This window comes from Anomaloglossus baeobatrachus, chromosome 5, assembly GCF_048569485.1.
Source record: "Anomaloglossus baeobatrachus isolate aAnoBae1 chromosome 5, aAnoBae1.hap1, whole genome shotgun sequence".
NCBI lineage: Eukaryota > Metazoa > Chordata > Amphibia > Anura > Aromobatidae > Anomaloglossus > Anomaloglossus baeobatrachus.
The window spans coordinates 251,193,469-251,216,583 of NC_134357.1; the positions used below are offsets into that span (position 1 = coordinate 251,193,469).

At 46.7% G+C, this 23,115-nt stretch overlaps 1 protein-coding gene across 2 annotated transcripts in view; it reads left to right on the forward strand.

Moving 5' to 3' along the window:
- Positions 1 to 22,335: 22,335 nt before the first annotated feature.
- The window catches only part of LOC142309909 (membrane-spanning 4-domains subfamily A member 4A-like), a 184,838-nt gene continuing 184,058 nt past the window's right edge, over positions 22,336 to 23,115 (forward strand). The window contains exon 1 of one of the 2 annotated variants that reach the window (XM_075347370.1): positions 22,336 to 22,406. The gene's annotated coding sequence lies outside the window, so the exon portion shown is untranslated. Of the gene's footprint in view, positions 22,407 to 22,426; positions 22,460 to 23,115 lie in introns of those variants that run through there. The other variant, XM_075347371.1, reaches the window with a different exon arrangement.

Sequence of the window (23,115 nt, forward strand, 5' to 3'; positions counted from 1 at the left end):
TGCATGACACCCTCCTGCTCTGTTTTTAATAAGCTATAATTATAGCAAAAAATACTGCCACTTAGTGGTATACAAAAAATGCCTGTAGGACTCCTTTATTGTGCCACTGGTGCCAAGCAATCTCAAGCACCTCTGCATTCTACACTCATGCCCATTTTGCTATGCTAATTTTATAGCAAACTCAGGGAATTCCTTGCTGCATTTGATCATTACGAGGGATAGAAAGTGAAGCTTCTTTTACTGTCCTGGTACCCACAGAACACAACCACTGTACCCACCTGTCCACTTTTGCCACGCTATTTAATTTGCACAAAGAGCTGACTCTTTTTCTGCCTTCCTAAAATTGTCTGGAATACTAAGTTAGTGTTCCTTTGCTGCCAAGCAAGGTACAACCCATGTGCATTCTACACTCCTTTCCATTTCTGGAATGCAATTATTAACTGCAGGTAGTCCAGCCAATCTGTGACGAAGGTGCAGGCGTGGATATAATGTAGCCTGCATCCAATGATGGTTCTCTCGATGTCTGACAGCTCAACAATACCTTCTGTTTCCACTTCCAAAACAAGTGATGACCTGCCAATCACACTCCCTGTTGCGGGTTAAGGAGTGGAAGTTCAGTGTGAAAAACCATGTGTGACTGCTGTCCCCACAGTCACAGAGGATGAAGAGCACGCAGATGCACTTGATGGGGCAGGCGGTGGTTGCACAGGCACGCTAGTCCGCATTGTAGCACAGTGAAATTCACATTGCGACTTATGCTTCATTTTAAGTCGTGTACAGGGTGGGCTCCCCAGTATGCAGCAAAACCAGGCAAAAGGAAAAGGACTCTAGCCAGTTGGGTTGATAAATGATTGTTTAACTTTACCAAAACAAACAATAAGAACCATGCATACAATTAAAATAATTGAACAATCTATTCTGTTGCCTACTACCTGCTAATCCCTCTGTGTAGCAGTAATTGTGTGTTTGTGCGTGTGTGTGTGTGTGAACACGACTTACCAGTGGCGCATCACAAGAGCTTCCAAGTTATCTACCTAAACATAGACAAAACACATGACCCCCCCTGAATACCCTTGTTAGCTGAAGCCTCACAGATATTGCAGATGATAACAGTGTGAATGCAAACCACACAGCTCTGCAACACAGTCATGGAAATCTTGAAAAGCAACAGTCAATGCAAACATGTGTTGCTGTCCCTCTATGATTTAAACTGTACGTGACAATTTGACAGTGCAGAGGCAGCAAGTCTTATTGTCTATATAGTCGGCCTACCCAGAACAGATATGTGTTTTGCTAATAAAACAAAGTGTTTTGTGCCCGCATTATTGTCTGGGCACAGCCTACCGTACCCGAGTACTGTGATGTCCAGTTGCCAGAAATACAGACTTTACGCTCCTCTCACGGTAAACAGTATAGACAGCACTGTAAGAATGTTGGTCTGTGGCACAGGATGCTGCTCACTGACGTTACAGTGCTCATCATCAAAGTACAACACAACTCCCCTCACAATTGAACAAAGTGTTTCCGCGGTGGCTCCTTGCTGTAACACACACCTTTAGCTTTTCATTCTGTTCATAGACAGCATCTCCAAGTCCACCCCCGAAGAGCAATTTTCTATTGCTATAGTGACCAAAGGCAGATCCAAAAAAACAGCAGCCCCTTGTGTGTAGTCTGCAATAATGCATGCAATGAACGGCAAATAAGCATATTGCGTTGACAGTTGCTAAAGCTGAGCAATACACCTTCACGCTGTCAATTCATATCCATGTGATACTTCATGGAGGAAGTACTCAAAAGTGTGAGTTTTTGCCTTCTACTTACAGATTGTTGACAAATCTTACAGATTCCATGACTTGGGTGATCCTTTGCGATGTCCAAAAACTCACAGGCTAGGAAAGGCTTACAGCCCATGTGACCTGCATAGCCAACACGACATCTGCTCAGAGTCAAAGTTGTGGTCCAGGATTCAGTTGTTGACGTGCTTCCAGTACATTGTCTCTGGCCAGGAAGACGCAACGTAACCTCGTCGTAAGTAGCATCCTCCTCCACCTCCTCTGCTGACCTCATCGACTGGCTGACTTTGGTTTGACAGTAAGTGTTGTCTCCAACCTCATCAATAACCCTGTGTGTTTTCATTCCCCTCGTCCTGAGTCCTCCGAGACAACCTCTTCCTGCCCTGACCGAATAGTAAAGTTGTCCTTCCAATCAGGTATCTGTGCTCCTCATCATGTTCCCCATTGTCTCCACCAGGAGGATTTACTATTTGGAAATGAGGGTGTAGATTAGGCTCAGCACCTTCTTCATCGGGGCCTGGATCCCAGTCACAAAGCTTCAGGCTATCTGCGCAGATCATTTCCCCTGTCTCATGGAACTCGCTACCTCAACACGTTAGATTATCTGCTACACACGCAAGCTTCAAACTGAATCTGAAAACTCATCTGTTCAGAAATTACTATAACCTTCAATGACACCACCACCATACGTACTTGACGCTCAACCTAAACAACTCCTACTGTCTCCTCCCAAAAATCCTTTAGAATGTAATCCCGCAAGGGCAGGGCCCTCTTCCCTCTGTACCAGTCTGTCTATAGTTACTTGTATATGTATTCTGTATGTAACCCCCTTCTCATGTACAGCACCATGGAATCAATGGTGCTCTATAAATCAATAATGATAAAAATAATAATAACTTCCTTGTCTGTACTCATTGCAGCTTTGGAGCAGACCTCTGATTCCCAGGCTATAGTGCGACTGAACAGCTATGCAAACTCAACCATCTCTGTCACCCCATAATCAGCAGGGCTGGTGGAAACTTGAGAGCTGTTAGGAAGCAAGTGCGATTGGATTGACACCACAGAGGAATGGAGTATTTGGGATCTTGAAATTGGGGTGGAGGAGAGGCCACTTTATGGAGCAATTCAGATCCATTGAAGCAGCTGCTGATTTGGCCTCATTTACATTTGTTAGCGATGGTCGTGTCCGTGAAAAAAGGGATCATATTAGATTATTCATGGGAAGAAGTACACCTGTTCTTTTGGATGTTATTTGTTGTTACAAAACGGTGACGCCTTAAACGCAAGCAGCCTGCTGCGGTTTCAGTTGCGCCCAGGCATCAGCTGCCATTTAGGCCTGTGCCTCGGGTTGTCCAGCTGGCTGCTTTCTCCTCCACGTGTAAGTGTGGAGAGGCAGCTAGTGCGCATGCGTGTGACGAATTACCCCAGCCGCAGCCTAACTCCAGTGTTTCGCCTAGTGAGTATGCTCAGCCTGACTGTGCCATTCCTGAGGCTAAGTCTTCATTTCGGGCTACAGCGCATGCTCCCACACTTAGTGCGAAAAGCCTCTTTGCACAGGTACTTGCACTCCGTGACGGGTCTAAGTCCTGTGTTGTGCATAGACACCATGCTAAAGCTGATAGTCTTTTTTCAGAGACTGTATTTCATGCAACTGACTATGGTCAGGCACTTGCTGCATCAGAAACTAGGTCCGGTAATGAACTCTTTGGCCCTGCCCGTGATGTGGGGGGCCCATTTAGACCACAGGGCATCAGGTGTCCTGACGATGTGGCCAGGCCACTCCCAAATGGCTTGCAGAGGCCCGCCCCTATGACTTGTCACCTCATTATTGATGGTCAGACGATGACTGGTGAGGTGTTTGGGTCATGACAGCCATGAGGTCATCATTGAAGTTGCAGTTCCAAATAGGACGCTAGTTATGCCACTCATGACGTGTCACTCTGCTTTTGTCTCCAGGAGGTGCATTGTGGTCCACCCTGGTTTGGGGCGGACCCAGGTTATAGAAGGTGCTGGAGACAACAAGGAGGTGCGCAGTCTTCTATTATGCTCCGAAAGAGCACACCTCTATGTGTTGAACCCATTGTGGCTTTAGGCCAGAGGTAGTTAGGGATAGGGCGTTGATGCAGGCCGCCACCACAGTTGGTAATGCAGAACGGTTAAGACCAGCTCCTGTCCTACAAGTCCTGCTTGTGCAGCCCAGTGGCATTAACAGGCCTGCTGCTGCTGATGCGCCTGCTGTTCACAGGTGTGGCCCCAATGCACACGGTCAGCGTACTGAATGGCCCCTGTGATGTTAACAGGGAGTTCCTGGGCTGGGTGGGCGTGTGGACCCTGTGACGCTAACAGGGCTCCCAGTCTCAAGATCCGAGTGGCGTCTAACTTGGTTCAGGCTACTATTAGTTTCATAGCCACACAGCTCTGTATCCTCCACCGAACCTTCCAGTTGCCAACCTCTCCTTTTCCATCTGGGAGCACGGTGGACACTGACTGCTGATGGGGATATATACCTTTATCTTTCTTTTCTTATTAATTTTCGTTATATAGCGGTAACATAGTATATACCACCTTATCCAAATCTGCCAGTCCCACCGTAACAGATGGTGTTTCTTCATCAAATGTTACTATTGCTTAACCACCAAACCCACGGACCAAAACTTTTTTCCCCTTTCCAACACACCTGTTCCCCTTTTCACCCGTATCTGTCCTTTTTCAACTCATTTTGTATATGACCAAAAGTGCAACTCTGCAGGGACACCGTACTCAATGGCATCTCAGCACAGCAGCCAGCCCTCGGTCCCTCAGATGTGGACAAGTAAGACCATTTCCTCCTATCGATGAAAAAGCATTGAGATTCACTCTGTGCACCCTGGTGTTTAGTGGAAAAGCAGATGTAAGATTGCGTAACACCTTCTGCTGATACTCCTGCATATGTGCGTCCCTTTCTATGGCAGGAGTTATTTCGCAAAATTTTGTGTTGTACCAGGGATCTAACAGTGTGGCAACCCAGTAGTCAGCATGACTTGGAATTCGTACAATCCGAGGGTCATGTTGTAGGTAGTGCAGCAAGAAGACGCTCATGTGTCTTGTGCATCCAGGAGGACCAAGTCCTTGGTGTGTTGGTGGCAGAGAGGTGAGAATTGTGCCTCCTTCCTCTGCCCTCTCCCCCCAACCTCGCACAACCGAAATGTGAGCAAGCTCTCACTCATCTGCTGAGTCTTCCATGCCCATCGCAAGTTCGTCCTCCATTTCTTCATGGCTCCTGCACCTTCCTCAACAATTTTTGCTGATACTATGCGCCCTTGTTAATCCCTATCCCCCACCATAACTGCTGCTTAGGTGCCGCTTACCGTATGGACCTTGTAGATCTTATTATCCCTTCTGCATATGACTCCTCCTGTACTTCCTCACCTTCCTCTTGGACCAATACCTGACTCCGAATAATGCTTACAGTGTGCTCCATCATGTAGGTGACCAGAATTGTCACGCTGAGAATGGCATTGCCAGTGCTAAACATCTTCGTCGACATTTGGAAACTGTGTAGAAGGGTGCATAGGTCCTTGATCTGACACCACTCCAGCAGCGTGATCTGCACCACCTCTGGATCAAGTTAGCCCAGGGTATACGTCATACCGTATTTCAGCAGGGCTCTGCGGTGCTGCCACACACGCTGCAACATGTGCAGATTCCAATTCCTGCGTGTCGGAACATCGCATTTCCGGCGTTTAACTGCCAGACCCTAAGACTTCCGGAGCGATGAAAGTTGTTGAGCTGCTGGGTGCGAAGGATGAAAGTGACCACATAGCAGCGTGCCCGCTGCACAAGGCCATGTAGGCCGGGATGGTATTTTAAAAATTGCTGGAGAATCAGATTCAACACGTGAGCCATACAAGGCCCGTGTGTCACATTGCCCTGACGAAGGGCCGCAGACAGGTTTGCATCATTGCCGCACACGGCTTTTAAGTCACCAACGTAGTCCACTCAATCAATTTGTACTCTGGTCCCAATGGGAAGACACCACACCCTTTTTTAGGCCCCTCCTGTCTGCAGACCACTGCCAGACAAAGCTATGAACCTCTTGTTACTGTTACCCCCAGTTCAGTTTTATGAGTTTGTGTGCTTGTTACCTGACTACGTTTCCTGCTTTCTGTTTATGTACCTCGTTGGCCGATCCGCATTTCACCTCTGCTTGTTTTCTGATTAAGTCCTGGCCATCCCATTCTGTTCCTCTTCCTCAATTAATGTTTTTGAACCTGCATGACTACTATTCTCTGGAACTGCAGCCTTCCACAGGTATTGATCAACGTGGGCCCTGTGTAATTCCAAATCACTGTATAGGGGTTAAAGGGTTTCAGGGTTCTGGGTGTCCAGCTTGGTGAGTGGCTTGCCTCTAGCCTATCCTTTACAGCCCATCTGAGTGTGTCGATCCAGGCAGGCGTTACACCGTGCCCTCTGCAGAAGGCCATGTAGGCAGGGATAGTGTTTTAAAAATTGCTGGACAACCAGGTTCAACACGTGAGCCATACAAGGCACGTGTGTCACATTGCCCTGAAGAAGGGTCGCAGACTGGTTTGCATCATTGTCACACCCGACCTTCCCTGACTGCTGGTTGACTGTAGACAACCATTGATGAAACTCGGTCTCACTCTCCAGAGCTAACCGTCCACAATTCCTCAGCGGTGTCTCACATTTCCCCTACATTTCAAAGTAAACATTTGACCGCATGATGGCCTTGAGCTCTGCTGCCAGCATAGTAAGGAGGTGTGTGGGATTCCTTGGGCGCAGTTACAAGGAAGGGTGGCCTGACCACACAGGGTTTGGGCCGAGGTGGAGGACCCACACGAGGTTGAGGAGGCAGAAGCAGTGGAGGAACTTGTACATACAGAGGAAGGATTGACACACAAGTCGTGGGGATGGCAAGACTTGTACAGCAAACCCTTCTCCATCTCTCACCATAGTTACCCAGTGCCCAGTCAGCAACATGTAACTCCCCTGTCCATGCTTACTGGTCCAAGTATCTGTGTTGAAATGCACCCTGTCACACACAGAGTTTCTCAAGGAATCGGTGAGGTTGTGTGGGACCTACTGTGGTAGCGCGGGCACGCCTTTCTTGGAGAAGGAGTGACGACTGGCCATCGGCTCTTGGGGCACTGCAATGGGCATAAGGTCTCGAAAATCCTCGGTCTCAAAAGGGTGTAAAGGCAGCCTTTCTGTTGCCAACAAGTTGCAGATGATGAAACTCAACCTCTTAGGCATGTCATGCCCTTCGAAAATCATATAAAACATAGCGAGGGGACTCCAACCACAGTCTCCCTCGTTTCCACTAATTGGGCCACACACACCCCACTTGACTGGCATCAGTTGACCCCCATTTTCAAGATGAAAAAGATGCTTTGCATGAAGCACTCTCAAAAATACGCGTGCCTTTGCCGTCTCCTGGCTGACCCAGGGGAAGAAAAGTCCTCTGAGAGCCATGACTTGTTCATCTTGGTTCTTTTAGAAACACAGCGAGGGGACTCCAACCACAGTCTCCCTCGTTTCCACTAATTGGGCCACACACACCCCACTTGACTGGCATCAGTTGACCCCCATTTTCAAGATGAAAAAGATGCTTTGCATGAAGCACTCTCAAAAATACGCGTGCCTTTGCCGTCCCCTGGCTGACCCAGGGGAAGAAAAGTCCTCTGAGAGCCATGACTTGTTCATCTTGGTTCTTTTAGAAACACAGCGAGGGGACTCCAACCACAGTCTCCCTCGTTTCCACTAATTGGGCCACACACACCCCACTTGACTGGCATCAGTTGACCCCCATTTTCAAGATGAAAAAGATGCTTTGCATGAAGCACTCTCAAAAATACGCGTGCCTTTGCCGTCCCCTGGCTGACCCAGGGGAAGAAAAGTCCTCTGAGAGCCATGACTTGTTCATCTTGGTTCTTTTAGAAACACAGCGAGGGGACTCCAACCACAGTCTCCCTCGTTTCCACTAATTGGGCTACACACACCCCACTTGACTGGCATCAGTTGACCCCCATTTTCAAGATGAAAAAGATGCTTTGCATGAAGCACTCTCAAAAATACGCGTGCCTTTGCCGTCCCCTGGCTGACCCAGGGGAAGAAAAGTCCTCTGAGAGCCATGACTTGTTCATCTTGGTTCTTTTAGAAACACAGCGAGGGGACTCCAACCACAGTCTCCCTCGTTTCCACTAATTGGGCCACACACACCCAACTTGACTGGCATCAGTTGATCCCCATTTTCAAGATGAAAAAGATGCTTTGCATGAAGCACTCTCAAAAATACGCGTGCCTTTGCCGTCCCCTGGCTGACCCAGGGGAAGAAAAGTCCTCTGAGAGCCATGACTTGTTCATCTTGGTTCTTTTAGAAACACAGCGAGGGGACTCCAACCACAGTCTCCCTCGTTTCCACTAATTGGGCCACACACACCCCACTTGACTGGCATCAGTTGACCCCCATTTTCAAGATGAAAAAGATGCTTTGCATGAAGCACTCTCAAAAATACGCGTGCCTTTGCCATCCCCTGGCTGACCCAGGGGAAGAAAAGTCCTCTGAGAGCCATGACTTGTTCATCTTGGTTCTTTTAGAAACACAGCGAGGGGACTCCAACCACAGTCTCCCTCGTTTCCACTAATTGGGCCACACACACCCCACTTGACTGGCATCAGTTGATCCCCATTTTCAAGATGAAAAAGATGCTTTCTTGAAGCACTCTCAAAAATACGCGTGCCTTTGCCGTCCCCTGGCTGACCCAGGGGAAGAAAAGTCCTCTGAGAGCCATGACTTGTTCATCTTGGTTCTTTTAGAAACACAGCGAGGGGACTCCAACCACAGTCTCCCTCGTTTCCACTAATTGGGCCACACTCACCCCACTTGACTGGCATCAGTTGACCCCCATTTTCAAGATGAAAAAGATGCTTTGCATGATGCACTCTCAAAACTACGCGTGCCTTTGCCGTCCCCTGGCTGACCCAGGGGAAGAAAAGTCCTCTGAGAGCCATGACTTGTTCATCTTGGTTCTTTTAGAAACACAGCGAGGGGACTCCAACCACAGTCTCCCTCGTTTCCACTAATTGGGCCACACACACCCCACTTGACTGGCATCAGTTGACCCCCATTTTCAAGATGAAAAAGATGCTTTGCATGAAGCACTCTCAAAAATACGCGTGCCTTTGCCGTCCCCTGGCTGACCCAGGGGAAGAAAAGTCCTCTGAGAGCCATGACTTGTTCATCTTGGTTCTTTTAGAAACACAGCGAGGGGACTCCAACCACAGTCTCCCTCGTTTCCACTAATTGGGCCACACACACCCCACTTGACTGGCATCAGTTGACCCCCATTTTCAAGATGAAAAAGATGCTTTGCATGAAGCACTCTCAAAAATACGCGTGCCTTTGCCATCCCCTGGCTGACCCAGGGGAAGAAAAGTCCTCTGAGAGCCATGACTTGTTCATCTTGGTTCTTTTAGAAACACAGCGAGGGGACTCCAACCACAGTCTCCCTCGTTTCCACTAATTGGGCCACACTCACCCCACTTGACTGGCATCAGTTGACCCCCATTTTCAAGATGAAAAAGATGCTTTGCATGATGCACTCTCAAAACTACGCGTGCCTTTGCCGTCCCCTGGCTGACCCAGGGGAAGAAAAGTCCTCTGAGAGCCATGACTTGTTCATCTTGGTTCTTTTAGAAACACAGCGAGGGGACTCCAACCACAGTCTCCCTCGTTTCCACTAATTGGGCCACACACACCCCACTTGACTGGCATCAGTTCACCCCCATTTTCAAGATGAAAAAGATGCTTTGCATGAAGCACTCTCAAAAATACGCGTGCCTTTGCTGTCCCCTGGCTGACCCAGGGGAAGAAAAGTCTTCTGAGAGCCATGACTTGTTCATCTTGGTTCTTTTAGAAACACAGCGAGGGGACTCCAACCACAGTCTCCCTCGTTTCCACTAATTGGGCCACACACACCCCACTTGACTGGCATCAGTTGACCCCCATTTTCAAGATGAAAAAGATGCTTTGCATGAAGCACTCTCAAAAATACGCGTGCCTTTGCCGTCCCCTGGCTGACCCAGGGGAAGAAAAGTCCTCTGAGAGCCATGACTTGTTCATCTTGGTTCCTTTAGAAACACAGCGAGGGGACTCCAACCACAGTCTCCCTCGTTTCCACTAATTGGGCCACACACACCCCACTTGACTGGCATCAGTTGACCCCCATTTTCAAGATGAAAAAGATGCTTTGCATGAAGCACTCTCAAAAATACGCGTGCCTTTGCCGTCCCCTGGCTGACCCAGGGGAAGAAAAGTCCTCTGAGAGCCATGTCCACATTGTCAGTGGACAGACGTGTGTGCTTATCTGCCAGCAGACCCCCAGCAGCACTGAAGACAGGTTCCGAGAGAACGCAGGCTGCAGGACACGACAAGATCCCCAAGGCATACGTGGCAAGCTCAGGCAATTTATCAAGATTGTAAGCCTAAAATGAGCAGGGCTCAAGTTGCACAGTAATGGCATCGACGTTTCCTTGCATATACTCATATATCTGTGTGTCCTCCTCTTTTTCCTTGTCCAGCTGTTTTGTTTTCGCATGAGTATATGTCCTTGTCACTTTCCCATGTGTTTGTGTTGTGTTGTGAGTTGTTTGTCACCTTTTGGACACCTTTGAGGGTGTTTTCTAGGTGTTTTTATGTGTTTGTGATTGCCTGCCATTGTTTCCTATGCAGTTCGAGTTCGGTTCGTCGAACGTTCGACGAGCCGAACTCGAACGGGACCTCCGTTCGGCGAACCGACCTCGATCCGAACCGGAACCGGTTCGCTCATCTCTACTGCCCAGTACTATATAAGTGCACCATACAGGGACGGGGGCTCCAATATACAAGGCCTAACATTAATGGTCCTGGCTGCATCCTGCATAAAATGTTATGTACAAAAAAATATATATAAAATATGTATGAGTTTTTGGATGGTATGCTGGCCATAATAATATACCCCATCATATAATACCTCATATAATACCAATACCTCAGCACCCAGGTGGACTTCCTTTCACTAAGAATGTGATTTATGAAGGTAAATGATTGTGCCAGAAACTTTTAGTGGCTTCATTGCAAAAGGGGTGAATACATATGCACATGGAGATTTTTATTTATTTTAGCCCATACATTTAATTTATGCCTATATTTTTATCATTTTACTTCACCAACTTAGACTATTCAGTGGTGAAGCATCACTCACAAATCGGAGAACAGAAATATACTGTATATACTGTATTTTTTTTAAGGAAAAAACAAGTTCAAATCAGCCTCCTTTTGCCCTTTTGAAAATAAAACAATTACAAAAATGCACATATTTGGTATTGACAAGTTCCGAAATGCCCGATCTATGAAAATATAAAATAAATTAATCTGATTGGTAAAAGTCATAACGAGAATAAAAATGCCAGAATTACATTTTTTTGGTGGCACCAACATTGAAATAAAATGCAAAAAGAGGCAATCAAAACATCGCATTGATGCAAAAATAGTATAATTAAAAACATCAGCTCAGGGTGTAAAAAAAAAAAAAGCTCCCAGATCCCAAAAAATGAGGAAATTACAGGTCTAGGAAAATGGCTCCTAAACTGCAATTCTTTTTTTTTTTTTACAAATTTCCCAAAAAATGTTACCAGTTAAAACTCCTCCAAAACTATACAAGTTTGGTACGTACAAACTTGTACTGACCTGGGGAATCATAATGTCGGGTCAGTTTTACCATATAGTGAACATGGTAAATAAAATAGAAAAAACAATTGTGGAATTGTACTTTTTTTTGCAATTTCACCGCACCTGGAATGGAATTGTTTTCCTGTTTTCTAGTGAAATATGTGGCAAAATGAATGGTGTCATTCAAAAGTACAACTTGCCCAGAGACAAACTAGCCCTTGTATGTCTATATTAACGGAAAATCAAAAAGGCCTAAATCTGGAACCGGCTTACCAGCATTTCTCCTTCTTGCAGCGCCTGGATGACACGGCTCTCCTTTTTCTTTTTTCTTCATTTCAACTGCTCTGTTCCCTGAACATTATGAGCCTGCAATCTGTGCAGCAGCAGACGGGGAAATTACAAACACCGAACTCAGTGTTGTGCTTGGTTGAGCACAACTCCCTTAGGGTACTTTCACACTTGCATTTTTTTCAATCCGTCACAATCCGCCCTTTTGGAAAACAGCGGAATCCGTTAACGGATTCCGCTGTTTCCCATAGACTTGTATGGGTGACGGATTGTGCCAAAAGAACCTGCGTTGCTTCCGCTGGGCGACGCTGCGTTGCTTCCGCCCAGCGGGAGGAACGCAGCATGTAAAGTTTTTTTGACCAGCGGAATCCTTAGGATTTCGCTGCGCATGATCTCTCTGGCTCCCTGCACCCATAACCAAGGTAAATATTGGGTAACCAAGCAAAGTGCTTTGCCTAGTTACCCGATATTTACCCTGGCTACATGTGCAGGGAGCCCGACACTTCCACGCTTGGCTCCGCCCCTTCCCGCACTCCACTCCGCATGTATACACACACACGCACATGCACACACGCACTTACGCACACACGCACTTACGCACACACACACTCACCTGTCCTCAGCGCCATGGCCCCGCTTGCCTCCACCCACCCCACACTTCGCCCCCCGCACACATTCTCGGCGGCCGAGCGATCAGCTGATCACCCGGCGGCCGGCTGCTGTGAGCGATCAGCTGCTTGTTCACAATAGTCTGCCGCCGGTAACTGTAAAAACAAAAAATCGAAACAGATTCCGTTGTTTTGAAGCATCCGTTGCATCCACTGTGCCACTATATGCAACACATCCGTTGCATCCGTCACACAATGCAATGCAACGGATGCCGTTCAACGCAAGTGTGAAACTAGCCTTAGAAGACCTCTTTACCAATTTTTGCCTAATCGACACACACACAGTGCTTTGATTTGTTTCTTTTCTACATTCCGGATACAGCAGTAGAGTCCCAGATTAGGGTCTACACACTGCAGTCTCAAGTGTCTGCTGAATGGTCCTTACTGCCACCGCCCTCTGACATCTCCTCCTGCCAGGGTAGAAAGAAACGGTAAATAGGTGTGGCTTAGGGCCTGACTAGGGGCATAATTAAAGTTTGCAATGGCACTTTCTCTTCTGTAAAAGTTGGGAATTCTATTAGTATTAGACAGGTTCCTGGTCACTGTAACTGGAAGTGTGGCTTCAATGAGACAATTAACTTTATTACTCTCAGAAGCCACCGTCTTTTAGTCATAAGGCGTGCACAGAGTGGCTACAGTCCCTGCTACTATACTGTTGAAAAACACAAAACAGAGCTTCCATTTCTGACTTTGCACTCCTCCCATAAGAGTAAGGCCTCTTTCACACGTCCGTGCAAAATACACACGGTCTGTGGTGTAGGGGCGTATGTGTCTGCGTGTGTGTTCAGCGTGTGCTGTTACTGTGTGAGATCCGCATCGCAAAGCACACGGACAGCATGAACTTCTATACTTACCTGTCCATCATTCCGCTGTGTCCGGTGCTGCTGCTTCCGATCCCAGGTGCAGTGAATATGCAATGAGCATAATGAGCGGGCATCGGAAGCAGCAGCAGCGGTGGAGACAGGTGAGTGTAGAAAATCATTATATTTCACAGACATGCAGATTCCATTTTTCACATATTCACTCTTACATATAGCTATTGGATTTTTCAAGTCAGTATTCACACAGCAGTTTCTGCTATTTCATGTATTCCCCTTACATAGTCACTGGTGTGCATACTTTATCTCCCCATAGTGATGTTTTTTTAGGTTTTTGCACCCAGTTCGGACTTAGAATGGTGTTCCAAACGTTATTCCTATTTGTTAGTATTTTTTCGTTTGTGAACCCTCCCCAACCACACCTATTGCCAATCCATATCATACGCATAAATAGCCTGGGTCTCAGCTTCCCATACACGGTAGGTTTTTTAACTGCATGAGAGGACACACACAAGCTAGGGACCCCAACGTAGAGAAATACTTTGGCGTAGTGTTGGGGCTCTATTGCATTGATCAATTCAGTAGCTAAATTTCTCTTGATTCATATGTTCATGGCAGTAATGCAGATTCCATTTTTCACATATTCACTCTTACATATAGCTATTGGATTTTTCAAGTCAGTATTCACACAGCAGTTTCTGCTATTTCATGTATTCCCCTTACATAGTCACTGGTGTGCATACTTTATCTCCCCACATCATTCCGCTGTGTCCGGTGCTGCTGCTTCCGATCCCAGGTGCAGTGAATATGCAATGAGCATAATGAGCGGGCATCGGAAGCAGCAGCAGCGGTGGAGACAGGTGAGTGTAGAAAATCATTATATTTCACAGACACGTATTTTCTCTGGGACGTGTCACACTGATGTCACATGGAGCACATCAGTGTTTGGGCCGTGTGATAGCTTTTGTTAACCGGAGAAAAACTGACATGTCTACGTGTGGAGCACACGGACACATGTGGGTTCCACATCAACACATGTGAAAACACTCAATTGTGCACAGAACCATTCATTTTAATGGGTCTACGTGTGTCCGTGTCTCTGCTACGTGTGCAAGTGGACGTTACATATACCAAAAGCACGGACGCCTGAAGGAGGCCTAAAGCCATTTTTAATTAGTGCTGGATCCTAACTGCACTTTAAATTTGAAGGCTTTTAGCCTAGATAAGGCATGATATTAGGGTAAGGTCCCATCAAAGAAAGGTACGCATTGTTGTGGCCAGTTGGCTCTCATAAATTGGCCAATTTATGCTCTAAGTACCTTCATTTGTATTATTATATTCCATATAGCAGTAATGAGGCTCAAATTTCATATATTCAATGGTTGCATACTTTTTAGCGTTTATAGATCCTGCTGTATTCTTTTGTTTGTGTTTTTAGTGTACTGTGAGTAGTGGTGGTAAACACCCCCTGGCACATGGACATCCAAGGGGATGTGCTTACTAGAGATGAGCGAACCGGTCGCGGTTCGTCTCGAGTTCGGTTCGCCGAACGGAGGTCTCGTTCGAGTTCGGTTCGTCGAACGCTCGACGAACCGAACTCGAACCGCGTAGGAAACAATGGGAGGCAATCACAAACACATAAAAACACCTAGAAAACACCCTCAAAGGTGTCCAAAAGGTGACAAACAACTCACAACACAACACAAACACATGGGAAAGTGACAAGGACATATACTCATGCGAAAACAAAAGAGCTGGACAAGGAAAAAGAGGAGGAGACACAGATATAGGCATGGCACGCCCTTCTAAATCATGTAAAACACTGCAAGGTGACTCCAAGCGGAGTCTCCCTTTTTTCCAAAAATTGGGCCACACACACACCCACCCCTTCAGTGGCAGCACTTGTGCCCCAGTTGTACACTTCACAGCTAGATTTGCATCAAGCACATTCAAAAATACGCCATAATTAACCGTCCCCAGGATGAGACCGGGGTAGGTAGCAAAGTCTTTCCTGATCCCAGCTCTGTGCATCTTGGATCATTTTTAAAAACAACGTAAGCAAGGGTTACTCCAAGCGGAGTCTCCCTTTTTTCCAAAAATTGGGCCACACAGACACTCACCCCTTCAGTGGCAGCATTTGTGCCCCAGTTGTACACTTCACAGCTAGATTTGCATCAAGCACATTCAAAAATTTGCCATACTTAACCGTCCCCAGGATGACACCGGGGTAGGTAGAAAAGTCTTTCCTGATCCCAGCTCTGTTCATCTTGGATCATTTTTAAAAACAATGTAAGCAAGGGTTACTCCAAGCAGAGTCTCCCTTTTTTTCCAAAAATTGGGCCACACAGACACTCACCCCTTCAGTGGCAGCACTTGTGCCCTAGTTGTACACTTCACAGGTAGATTTGCATCAAGCACATTCAAAAATACGCCATACTTAACCGTCCCCAGGATGACACCGGGGTAGGTAGCAAAGTCTTTGCTGAACCATGACTTGTTCATCTTGGCTCCTTTTAAAAAACACAGCAAGCAAGGGTTACTCCAAGCGGAGTCTCCCTTTTTTTCCAAAAATTGGGCCACACACATACCCACCCCTTCAGTGGCAGCACTTGTGCCCCAGTTGTACACTTCACAGCTAGATTTGCATCAAGCACATTCAAAATACACAAGCATTTACTCTCCCCAGGATGACACAGGGGTAGTAAATTCCTTGTGGATCCATGACTTGTTCATTTTGATGAACGTTAGTCTGTCCACATTGTCACTGGACAGACGCGTGCGCTTATCTGTCAGCACACACCCAGCAGCACTGAAGACACGTTCAGAGACAACGCTGGCAGCTGGACACGACAAAATCTCCAAGGGTAAGTGGAGAGCTCTGGCCATTTTTCAAGATTTGAAGCCCAAAATGAGCAAGGCTCCATTTGCAAAGTCATGGCATCGATGTTCATTTGGAGATACTCCTGTATCATCCTCTCCAGCCGTTGACTATGTGTCAGACTTGTTGTCTCTGGAGGCCTTGCAAAGGAGGGTCTAAAAAAATTATGAAAAGATTCAATAAAATTGCTGTTACCAGCACCAGATACGGTGCCACTGGTACGGGTAGACTGTTGAAGATGACGAGACCGTCCCATGTTTGTCAAGTTACAACTGGGAGATTCACTCCCTGCACCTGCACGGTTGTTTGGTGGAAAAGCCGAGCTAAGATCGAGTAACAGCTTCTGCTGATACTCCTGCATACGTGCGTCCCTTTCTATGGCTGGAATTATGTCACAAAATTTGGACTTGTACCGGGGATCTAATAGTGTGGCAAGCCAGTAGTCATCATCACTTCTAATTTTGACAATACGAGGGTCATGTTGGAGGTAGTGCAGCAAGAAAGCACTCATGTGTCTTGCGCAGGCATGCGGACCAAGTCCACGTTGTTTGTGGCATAGAGGTGCTAACCGTTCTTTCTTCCTCTGACATCTCCCCCAACCTCTTTCAACTGAAATTTGACCAAGGTCTCCCTCATCCGCTGAGTCTTCCATGTCCATGGACAGTTCGTCCTCCATTTCTTCATGTTCTCCTGCACCTTCCTCAACATTCCGTCTGCTACCATGCGCCCTTGTTGATCCCTGTCCCCCATGGTCCCATGCCTGCCACGTTGGTGATGATGAACGTCTGGACCTTGGTGATGTTGTTGTGTCTTGCGCATATGAATCCTCCTGTAGTTCCTCCCCTTCCTGTTGTCCCACCCCCTGACTCCGAATAGTGTTTAGCGTGTGCTCCAGCATGTAAATGACTGGAATTGTCATGCTGATAATGGCATTGTCAGCGCTAAACATATTCGTCGCCATGTCGAAACTGTGCAGAAGGGTGCATAGGTCCTTGATCTGAGACCACTCCATCAGGGTGATCTGCCCCACCTCTGCATCTCGTTGGCCCAGGCTATATGTCATGACGTATTGCACCAGTGCTCGGCGGTGCTGCCACAGTCGCTGTAACATGTGGAGAGTTGAATTCCAGCGTGTCGTCACATCGCATTTCAGGCAATGAACCGGCAGGCCGAAAGACTTCTGGGGCGATGCAAGTCGCTCAGCTGCGGCGGTTGAACGGCGGAAGTGAGCAGACGGTTTTCGTGCCCTGGTCAGAAGGCCATCTAGGCCGGGATAGTGTGTTAAAAATTGCTGGACAACAAGGTTCAACACGTGAGCCATACAAGGCACGTGTTTCACCTTGCCCAGGTGAAGGGCCGCACCCAGGTTTACAGCATTGTTGCACACGGCCTTACCAGGCTGCAGGTTTAGTGGAGACAACCATTTATTAAACTCAGTCTCCAGAGCTGCCCACAACTCAGCCGCTGTGTGACTCCTATTTCTAAGACATGTCAAGCTAAAGACCGCCTGATGCCGTTGCGCTCTGCTGCCAGCATAGTAATGAGGGGTGCGTGATTCCTTCTGCGCAGTGAGAACGCTGGTGGCCTGACCAGGCAGGCTTGGGGCGGAGGTGGAGGACCCAGATGAGGTGGAGGAGGCAGAAGCAGTGGCGGAACTTGGACAGACAGAGGATTGACACACAAGTCATGGGGACGGCAAGACTTGTGCAGCAGACCCTTCACCATCTATCACCATAGTTACCCAGTGCCCAGTCAGCGACATGTAACGTCCTTGTCCATGCTTACTGGTCCAAGTGTCGGTGGTGAAATGCACCCGTTCACACACAGAGTTTCTCAAGGAAGCAGTGATGTTGTGTGCGACATGCTGGTCTAGCGCAGGCACACATTTCTTAGAGAAGTAGTGGCGACTGGGCATCTGGTACTGGGGCACAGCGACAGACATAAGGTCTCTAAAATCCTGTGTGTCCACCAGGCGGAAAAGCAGCATTTCGGTAGCCAAGAGCTTACAGAGGGATAAAGTCAACCTCTTAGCTTTGTCATGGGTCGCAGGAAATGGCCTTTTATTTGTCCACATCTGAGGGACAGAGATCTGGCTGCTGTGTGTAGACGGTGTTGAGTAGGGTGTCCCTGGAAAAATGCAGGTTTGTGAGGAAAGTGTAGGCGGAGACATGATGTTGCCTTCATCCAACGTTGGTGCTATCGATGTCTGAGAGAGCTGTACACACGCACTTGTTTCCCCTTCCAAACCAACTGACGACCTACCAAGCAAACTGCCTGTTGCGGTTACAGTGGTGGAAGTTGTGCGTGGAAAACCAGGTGTGACAGCTGTCCCCACAGTCCTAGAAGATGAAGAGCGCGCGGATGCACTGGAAAAGGCAGGCGGCGGATGGTTCGCTCCGCTAGGCCGCATTACAGCATGGTGAGCTTCCCACTGGGACATATGATATTTATTCATGTGACGATTCATGGAAGAAGTTGTCAAACTGCTGAGGTTTTGCCCTCTACTAACAGAATCACGACAAATTTTACAGATCACATAATTTGGGCGATCTTTTGCTATGTCAAAAAAGGACCAGGCTAGGCAAGGCTTAGAGGGCATGCGACCTGCTGATCCACCCCGACTAGTGCTCAGAGGCACAGTGGTGGCTGAGGATGCAGTTGTAGACGTGCTACCAGTACTCCGACTCTGTCCAGTAAGGCACAAGGTAACTTCGTCGTCAGTTGCATCCTCCTCCACCGTCTCTGTTGACCTCCTCGAGGGCCTGACTGTGGGTTGACAGTAGGTGGGATCTAGAACTTCCTCATCAATTGTTGTGTTTGCACTCCCCTCACCCTCAGACCGAGCCTCTTTTTGCCCTGACCGAATATTTAAGTTGTCATCCCAATCTGGTATCTGTGTCTCATCGTCATCAGTATATTCCTCATTGTCTATAACAACAGGTGTTACAGTTTGTGAAAAAGGGTCAACATTATGCTCAGAAACTTGGTCCTCACGGCCTGAATCAGAGTCACAAAGGTTCTGGGCATCACTGCAGACCATTTCCTGGTCTGTACTCACTGTAGCTTGGGAGCAGACCTCTGATTCCCAGGATATAGTGTGACTGAACAGCTCTGCAGACTCAGCCATCTCAGTTCCACCATACTGTTCAGGGCGGATGGAGACTTCAGAGCTGGGAGAATGCAAGTTTGATTGGGCTGACAACTCAGAGGACTATTGTTTTTTGGATGTGGTAGTTGAGGTGGCGGAGAGGGCACTTGTTGGACCACTTGAGATCCATTCAAGCATTTTCCTTTTTTGGCCATCATCTACCTTTGTTCCAGTTGTTCGTGTACGTAAAAAAGGGAGCACATCGGATTATCCACGGTAAGTAGTAGACATCTTACTTTTGCTGGAAGATGGTATATCTTCAGCAGATGTTAATGGAGCTTTGCCACCTTCCCCACGGACAAACCCTTTTTTTCCTTTTCCAACACGCCTCTTCCCCTTTCCACCAGCATCTGTCATTTTGCCACTCATTTTGATTGCGACAAGATTGTGCACTTAAAATGTGGTAGTAAAAATTGAGAGGTGGTGTAGATTGCAGCGGTGGTCTAGCTTTATTAACAGCAGAATAAACAACAATAATTATCCCTGACAATGCAACTACGGCCCTTAAACTGGCAGCATAGTTTGCTAGTATAATGGCTTAGTAACAATGAGTTTGAGTGTGCAATGCAGAGGTGATGCACATAGATTTGCACCAGTGGGACACTAATGGAAGTCCAACAGCCACTTTTAGGATGCCACTAAGTTTACTCAGTGTTTGCTAGTATAATGGCTTAGTAACAATGAGTTTGAGTGTGCAATGCAGAGGTGATGCACATAGATTTGCACCAGTGGGACACTAATGGAAGTCCAACAGCCACTTTTAGGATGCCACTAAGTTTACTCAGTGTTTGCTAGTATAATGGCTTAGTAACAATGAGTTTGAGTGTGCAATGCAGAGGTGATGCACATAGATTTGCACCAGTGGGACACTAATAGAAGTCCAACAGCCACTTTTAGGATGCCACTAAGTTTACTCAGTGTTTGTAGTATAATGGCTTAGTAACAATGAGTTTGAGTGTGCAATGCAGAGGTGATGCACATAGATTTGCACCAGTGGGACACTAATGGAAGTCCAACAGCCACGTTTAGGATGCCACTAAGTTTACTCAGTGTTTGCTAGTATAATGGCTTAGTAACAATGAGTTTGAGTGTGCAATGCAGAGGTGATGCACATAGATTTGCACCAGTGGGACACTAATGGAAGTCCAACAGCCACTTTTAGGATGCCACTAAGTTTACTCAGTGTTTGCTAGTATAATGGCTTAGTAACAATGAGTTTGAGTGTGCAATGCAGAGGTGATGCACATAGATTTGCACCAGTGGGACACTAATGGAAGTCCAACAGCCACTTTTAGGATGCCACTAAGTTTACTCAGTGTTTGCTTGTATAATGGCTTAGTAACAATGAGTTTGAGTGTGCAATGCAGAGGTGATGCACATAGATTTGCACCAGTGGGACACTAATGGAAGTCCAACAGCCACTTTTAGGATGCCACTAAGTTTACTCAGTGTTTGCTAGTATAATGGCTTAGTAACAATGAGTTTGAGTGTGCAATGCAGAGGTGATGCACATAGATTTGCACCAGTGGGACACTAATGGAAGTCCAACAGCCACTTTTAGGATGCCACTAAGTTTATTCAGAGTTTGCTAGTATAATGGCTTAGTAACAATGAGTTTGAGTGTGCAATGCAGAGGTGATGCACATAGATTTGCACCAGTGGGACACTAATGGAAGTCCAACAGCCACTTTTAAAATGCCACTATGTTTACTTAGTGTTTGCTAGTATAATGGCTTAGTAACAATGAGTTTGAGTGTGCAATGCAGAGGTGCTGCACATACATTTGCACCAGTGGGACACTAATGGAAGTCCAACAGCCACTTTTAGGATGCCACTAAGTTTACTCAGTGTTTGCTAGTATAATGGCTTAGTAACAATGAGCTTGAGTGTGCAAAGGGCAGGAGGGTACAGTGGCAGGGTTGTGGGTCTGGGTAGAGGAAAGGAAGCCTCCCTTTCTATCCCTCCTAATGGGGAAATGCAGCGAAGAAATCCCTGACCTTAGCTACACAGACGCTGTCATCTTGTGTAGCTGTTAAAATCTGTTTTCACGGACCTGACTGTCACCTATGGCTCTGACCCTGCCGGTATTAGCCCTTAAAAGGACTAATAGAATCTTCTATCCCTATTCTGTATAGCGCTGTATATAGAGCGTACACAGCAGTATCGGAGACAGGAGCTACGCCAGCGGTGACTGACATCAAGACGCAGAAGGCAGATAATGGCGTGCTGGAGGAAAATGTCCGTTTTTATAATGCATGGACATGTGACATGGACATCCTATCACACATGCCGTTGCTTCTCTGTCTAAAAGTCCACTTAGCTGTGTGTGTGTGTCTGGGATTGGCCGACATGCTGGCCCGCCCCACTACACGCGCGCGCTTAGGGAAGGAAGACAAGGAAAAAAAAAAAGTCGATCGCCATTATCCAAACAGCAGTGATCTGAATGCGCTGTTCCCGCACACTATACGCTGAAATTTCACAATAGTGTGAGTCACAGAGTGACTTACACTATTACAGTGGAAAGCCAGCTAGTAATTAGCTTGTCTTTTTGCTGCTAGAACCGTTCTCGAACGTATCTAGAACTATCGAGCTTTAGCAAAAAGTTCGAGTTCTAGTTCGATCTAGAACAGCCCCCAAAATCACTCGAGCTACGAACTGGAGAACCTCGAACCGCGAACCGCGCTCAACTCTAGTGCTTACTGCCGCAATTCACAGTGAGCATTGACTATGCCAAGTCGACACACCTCTGTGACAGAAGACCGGCAGCTCCTGGGAGAAATTAAGCTAATTTTCTCTCAGGAGCTGCTCTTTCAGCATAGAATCCAGGTATCATTATAATGCTATTAACTTGTAGATTACCTTATATCTGCATGTTAATAGTATTACAGGTTTCCTTTAAGATACTGTAGGTCAGTATAAAAGTGGTAGAGCAACTCTAAATATAACATACAGTCTCAAATTTCTCAAGGAAGTAGGCATAATAAAAATGAATCTTCCTTTCTGGTGACCCTGTGTAAGATTTACAGAACATCATAACGCCCTGCTTTTTCCATCATACGAGGAACTGACTAAGCTGGTGAGGTTACGACAACACAAGAAAACAGGTGGGTGTTTGCGCTAGAGGTGTTGTAAATCAGTCCTCGGGATTATAGATACGGTAAGTAGACTTGTGAGTATATCTGTATATTTGTGTCTTGCTGGAGCCTTATAACATGGTTACAGGTACATATCTATGGGGCATAGTTAGACACTTCAGCTTTCTATCATGTGTATATATTTGCTCCAGAAATTTTACATTTTGAGACTTGATTGGTGAAGTGCTCACACTGTGGTGTGGACAGTGTATTGTCACCCGTGATTTGATTTTCCTGAAATCTATTTTTGACTCCTTGGCTATTTATTAGGGTTTGCTGTTTCTTTTATAGCACTGAGAATTACAGTTGAAGCCACTATAAAGTGTGAGAACCTTAACAAAATGTTCCCATATCCCTATGTGAGCTTACTACAAGATAATAAATAATAGGAGTAGCAGAAGGAGAAAAGCTCCTTAGTGTAAAACTGAAAGCGTAAAAGGAACTGAGATGATTAGAAAAGGTGCACTGACCGACGGAGAATGTGCAAATGGAGGCACAACACTTACGTAAGACACGGCTCGCTTCTCCACCTGCAGAACTGAAAGTATTTGGCTCTTCAGAAGTAACAGAAAGGGACTGTGCACACAAAAAGGCACGATCTATATCAAGGCAACCATGGACAAAATAAAAAATTATATTTATTGCATTAAAGAGAACGTGATAGCATTTCAGTACTGGT